The sequence below is a fragment of the Orycteropus afer genome, unplaced genomic scaffold (assembly GCF_000298275.1).
Source record: "Orycteropus afer afer isolate SDZICR_OR568_19922 unplaced genomic scaffold, OryAfe1.0 scaffold00045, whole genome shotgun sequence".
NCBI lineage: Eukaryota > Metazoa > Chordata > Mammalia > Tubulidentata > Orycteropodidae > Orycteropus > Orycteropus afer.
Window position 1 is genome coordinate 2,707,021 of NW_006921632.1, and position 6,324 is coordinate 2,713,344.

Below are 6,324 nucleotides of genomic sequence, written 5' to 3' on the forward strand. Positions count from 1 at the left end.
GGCATGCAGGCACTTCTCCTGGCTTATACATACTGGCCAACTGAATGCATGGCATGAGCCAAAGGTGTGACCTGACTGCCAGAACAGGTTGATGTCACTTTAGACATTCCTTCCACACAGCAGTGCTCAAAGTTGGCAGATGAGTGTTCTCACCATCCTCATCACTCGACATCTTACTATGCAATTTGTTATCCAGTTCTGGGCACTTCATTTCAAGAAGGAAGTAGACAGATAAGAAAGTTTCCTCCAAGGAGTAAGTGGAGTGGTAAGAAGTCTTGGGCAACTCAGAGAACTCAGAATTTAGAGAAGAGTTACTGGATAAAGGGCTGCTGTCCAGAAATGACAGCAGCTTCATTCTTCAAAATTTGAAAGGGACCAGAAAAGGGTGGGGGAGAACATTGGAGTCAACTTTCTAATAAAAAATTGCCCAGCATGCCATTTGTGTCATGAAGGGCGAACAGGTAGGTAGATCTTCTGACTTAAGTTCCCACTCTATTCCAGAGTCCAGGATTTCACAATTTTCCCTGCTGTCTCAAGCCAGTCTTTCATTATGCAACTGTTTTCAGAGGGGATAGAAATAGGCAGCAGCAAAGAAACAGAATTTCTCAAAGTATGTTTGTTTAACTCTTTTCCTTCTCCCCAATAAGTTCTCAGATCCAGGAGAACTTGACTAAAAGGGACCCCTAGTTTTCTGGCTTCCCTGGTACCCTAGGAAAGAAGGCAATTCTAAAGTACAGGTCTATTTCTAGGAACTGATACTATCACCATCAGAGCGAAGGAAGAAGATTTACAACACATAGCATTTGCACTCAGCTGGATAAACTCTTCCTGAACACTGAGGAAGTCCCTCTGCTACTCTGAGTATCTAAGCAGTATAGTAATGAGGGAGAATGAGAGGAAGGGAGGGTACAATCCACTAACAGGCTGAACAGTGGCATACTGGAGAAATGGGAAGCTTTGGAGTCAGAGAGGCTGGGTTCAAATCCTAGCTCCACCACTTACTATCGTATACTCTTGCACAAGCTATTTCATCTCTTTAAACTGATCCTCACCAGTAAAAAGAAAAAAAAAATAAAGCTTATTTTGTAGAGTCTTTGTGTTGTTGAAGAAATTCCCCTTCCCTGTGTTGAAGGCATTGAAATACACAGTCAAGGTAGCCTTTTTCTAAGGATCTTTAACTAATCTCCTGGGCAGATCAAATCCACCAACAATGAGTGTTCACTGTGATAACCTCACTGGATTAAGTTTTGGGATTTGAAAAAAGGGAGGCAAATTAGAAGACTAAAGCGTTGCAACCCTCAAAGAGGAGGGGAAACAAGAAAAGACATGAACAAAGGTAAAGTTTATACGAAAGATTTGAATAACAGCTCAGGATAAAGAATGTCATCAGATAGTCTGTTTATGATTAATTGTTCATTGTCTATTGCCATTCACACTATACTAGTGGATGTCATTTAAATAATTTAAGAGAATATGGAAATCCCTCAGTAAAGGATTTAAGAAAAGAGAGAATTTGGGTTGGGTCTTGGAGTAGTTAGGATTTGGATAAAGGGAGATTGGGCAAATTTAGAGAGAGGTTGTATATTATCTTTTTGTTTAGTGTCTTTGAGTGAACACGGTAAAAGAGAAGGCTTCACCAATTCTAAGCATAGGCATTGAAAAGACAGTGTTATGGATTGAATTACATAACCAAAAAATCTTTATGTTGAACCCCTAACCCCTACTATTTATGAATATGACCATCTTTGGAAATAGGATTTTGAAGATGTTATCAGTTAACAGGAGGTCATATCAGAGTCGGGTGGGCCCTAATCCTATTTGAATGGTGTCCTATAAAAGAGAAAAGACAGAGACAGAAGCAAGATAGATGTGTGTTGACAGAGTTAAGCTGCAGCTGCAAGCCACAGAATGCCTGAGGCATCCAGTAGTGATAAGAAAGTATCTTCTCCTAGAGCCTTCAGAAAGACCACTGGCCTTGCCAACATCCTAAATGCAGAATACTACCCTCTAGAACTGTGAGACAATACTTTTAAAGGGACTCACCTTGTGGTACTTTGTTATGGCAGCCCTGAAAATTAACAACCTTTGCTTCCAATGAATTGGTAAACAAGGCTCAAGGACTTGTTTGTATAATGGCTGGGATTGCTGCTGGGCTACTTTCTCTAGGAAATCTACATTCTTTCTGTTCTGAGCTCAAGCTTGTCTTATGTTGTGCAGTTCTGAACTGATTTATTTGTTTACTAATTCCATTGTACACATCTATACATTTTAGATGATGATAAGTCACCAGTTGTTGTGAGAGTCAGATGTAATAATCTGTGACTCAGGTGATATCACAGCACTTTGTAAACTGTAAAGGACTGTAAACATTAGATATAGAATGGAAAGCAATCTAAAAGATAGTCTCATTTTGCAAATAAAAAGCTGAGGTTTACAGAGATCAGGTGATTAGCCTGGAATGACAGAGTGTTAGAACCCAGTTTTCCTTCTGGGAGAATGCTTGCTTGCCATCTTTTCTTACTACATCTACAAAATTTGAGTGCTTAACATGTTTTAGGTACCAGGCTAGGGGCTAAGGAAATAATAGGATCAAGACAGATATGATTCTGTCCCTGGAAAAGCCTATGTGGGGGAGGCAGGCAAACAAACACAACAAATAAATACAATTATAGCAACTCAAGGTAAATAGGATGAAAATAGGTTTTCTTCTTTAGATAAGGTAGTGTGGGAAGATTCCTTAAGTTCAAACCAGAAAGGAAACAAGAAGTAGCCAAAACTGGAAGAAATAACTGATGGGTCTAACTACTTATCTGAATGATAGGAGCCCTGTGGAAGAAGACTCACTCCCCTCGAGTTAGATCTGACTTATAGCGACCCCTCCTTGGTTTTCTGAGGTGGTATCACTAGGGAAGTAGATTGCCCAACCTTCCTTCCAAGGAGTGGCTGGTAGGCTTGCAGTTCTGGTTAACAGTTAAATGCCTTAGGCACTATGCCACCAGAGCTCCCTGCAAGAAGACTAGAGCACATTTTACCCTACCCACAGAACCTTGGATCCTTGTCACCCATCTATGACAAATCTTCTGATTATTTAACTAACAGAAATGTGATTTTTTTTTAACTGGAATTTTTAAAGTGTCATTTCCTCATTTTCGAATGTCGGCTCACATTTGCTAAAGTCACAGTGAACCGAACTAAACACTACCTGTCAAACACAGCCCAAGAGGGTTGTCTAATACACCATTTTGCCACCTCTGAGAGTTGATTGGGCAATCTACTTCTGTAGTGATACTACTTCCGAAACCCAAGGAGCAGTAAAACTATGAGTTGGATCCCATTCGATGGAAGTGAGTTTGGTTTATTTTTGCTTTTGCAGGAGCTCTTGTTGGGTACTAGTTAAAGCATTCAGCTGCTAACCAAAAGGTTGGCAGTTTGAACCCATCAGCCCCTCTATGAGAGAACAATGAGGCAGTCTGCTTCCATAAGGATTTACAACCCCAGAAACTCTATGGGGGCAGTTCTACTCTATCCTAAGGAGCCACTATGAGTCATAATCAACTCGATGGCAGTGGGGTTTGAGTTTGGTTTCGGAGGGTATTTTTTTTTTTTTTTTTTTTTTCTAATTGAATGCCTTTGAGGTGTTATAAGCAAGGACTAAGGTGCTCTCATGGTGTAGTGGTCAAAGCATTCAGCTGCAAAACAGATTGTCTTTTCAAACCTACCAGCTGCTCCATGGGAGAAAGATGAAGTAGTCTGTTTCCATAAAGTTTGACAGCCTTGAAAACCCTATGGGGTGGTTCTTCTGTGTCTTATAGGGTCACTATGGATTGGAATTGACTCAATGACAGTGAGTTTGGTTTGTAAACAGGGACAAAATCTGATTTGTATTTAATGTTGTTGTTGTTGTGTGCCACCGAGTCGGCCCAACTCATAGCGACCCCTCCTTGGGTTTCCGAGGCAGTATCACTACAGAAGTAGGATTGCCCAACCTTCCTTCCAAGGAGTGGCTGGTGGGTTTGAACCGCCAGCCTTCTGGTTAGCAGTCAAGTGCTTTAGCCACTAGTATTTAATAAGATCATTAAAGTGTGTTGCCTCCTACAGTTGAGATAAAGGTCTGAGAAGAGAAGTTAAGCCCCAGAGCATCCTCTCCCAAACAAGCAGCAAGCTCCTCCAAGGCAGAACCTTGACTCATTCATATTTGCTCTTAGAATGATAGTTGGCATCTAAATGATACTAAATAGGCCCAAGCTACCCCCTGTGCTCTTTTCCTTTATTGAGCCAGAGTCAATGACCTAGGCATCAGGTATCTTCTCTTAGTTACTGTCTCTATCCATTCTGCCTGTTAGAATCTGTTCACCTCAAGATTGTTTGGGGGAAGTCAGTTCTTCAGGTCTTTTCAGTATCTTGCTATTACCAAAAACAAACTTACATAAATATATACTTTGTTTCTATTGCAAATCACTAAGGAAACAATAGGAGCTCTGGTAGCATAGTGCCTAAGGCACTTGACTGCTAACCAGAAGGCTGGCTGTTCAAACACATCAGCCACTCCTCGGAAGGAAGATGGGGCAATCTACTTCCGTAGTGATACTGCCTCAGAAACCCAAGGAGGGGTTGCTATGAGTCGGGTCCGACTCGACGGCACATAACAACAACAACAACAACAACAAGGAAACAATAAAAAATAACTTGCCCCCAAAAGTTACAAAGGGTATAGAATTAAATAGTTAATAATCCTACCCCACAACCTTACTCAGATAGTAAGTGGGTATTGTCTATGTCTTTAGCATTGTACTCTTATTAGTCAGTGGAAACTTGGCAAAACTGGGTCTTTCTTCTGAGATTCCCACACTGCTCTCTCCAATTCAGAGGAAGGATTCAGCTCCATGAAGAGGGGACTGTCCAAGCAGTACACATACCAAGGACTCAGGAAGGTAATTTGCATCCCTTCATTATGTGACCAATAGAGCCCTGGTGGGACAGTGATTAAGTGCTCAGCTGCTAACCAAAAGGTCAGGGGTTTGAACCCACCAGCTGCTCTGTATAAGAAAGATGTGGCAGCCTACTTCCATAAACATTAAAACCAAAAAACCAAATTCACTGCCATTGGGTTGGATCTGACTCACAGTGACCCTTCCTTGGTTTTCTGAGGCAATATCACCACGGATTGCCCATTCTTCCTTCCAAGCGGCTGGTGGGTTTCAACCGCCAGCCTTCTGGTTAGCAGTCAAATGCCTTAGGCACTATGCCACCAGAGTTCCTTTCATAAAGATTACAGCCTTGAAAACCCTAGGGGGGCAGTTCTACTCTGTCCTATCTGGTCACTATTAGTCAAAACCGATCTGACACCAACAAGTTTGGTTTGGGGTTGGATTTTTTATCACTCTTACCATTTTCTCCCTGTGTTTATCATTTCCATTTGGTCTTCCTTCCTGCCTTCTGTGCTTTACTCCTGGGCAATCTGAGTCCCAAATGCTGCCCTTTTTATCTCCTGTGACTGACTGTTCTAAGGAGTGTGTACCTCTCTACTCTTATTGTTCACTTTAAAGTCCTGTCTATCCTTTAGCTGAAAGTTGAACCACAGGTGTTTTGGTTTTAAACTGCTAATCACAACACCTTCATCTGTTGTTGTGATGTAACAATGAGATGAAAATCTATAAAGTGCCACACATACGCTAATATATGACTCAGCCTAACACAAAGATAATCCAATGTGGGTATTTCCTCATAAAGTATCAGAATGGTATTTCTGTAAGTCTCTATCTAGTTTTCTTTAGTATTTGCTCTAGTACAGATTAGGCTTTCCACAAAAGTTGCATACCAACACAAACACTTCGAGCACCGCTGCTGTGGCCCTGGGTTACTGGGCAGCGGTACGTTTCATAATCCCCATGGTACTCTCACATCTTGCCTGGCTGGGCTGATCCAAATGGCTCACTTAACCACGATCAAACGAAATCTTGCCCGTTACTACAATTCTCAACGGCCAGAAGACTGCGAGACGGTTGCTTGGTTTTCGAATGAGTCCCATAGGCCCAAAAGAGCCCGCCTCCTTCCACGGGGCAGGCCTATCAGCGCCCCACTAGCACTGAGAGACAGATATCTAGGAGCCAATAAGTTCCGCTTCCTGGAAGGAACCCGCCCATCCGTTGTGTCGTCACTCGGTCTCTTGAAAAATAGACTAAGGCCAGCGCTTCCTAATAGTGCGCTTGCTGGCCAGTGTTTGCGTTGAAACGTGACCGAGCCACGACCTTAAAGGGGAGGGAGCAGAGCGGGGCCGGAGCTCTTTAAAGTGAGGCGCGGTGGTGCCTGCCCCTTTAAGGGCGG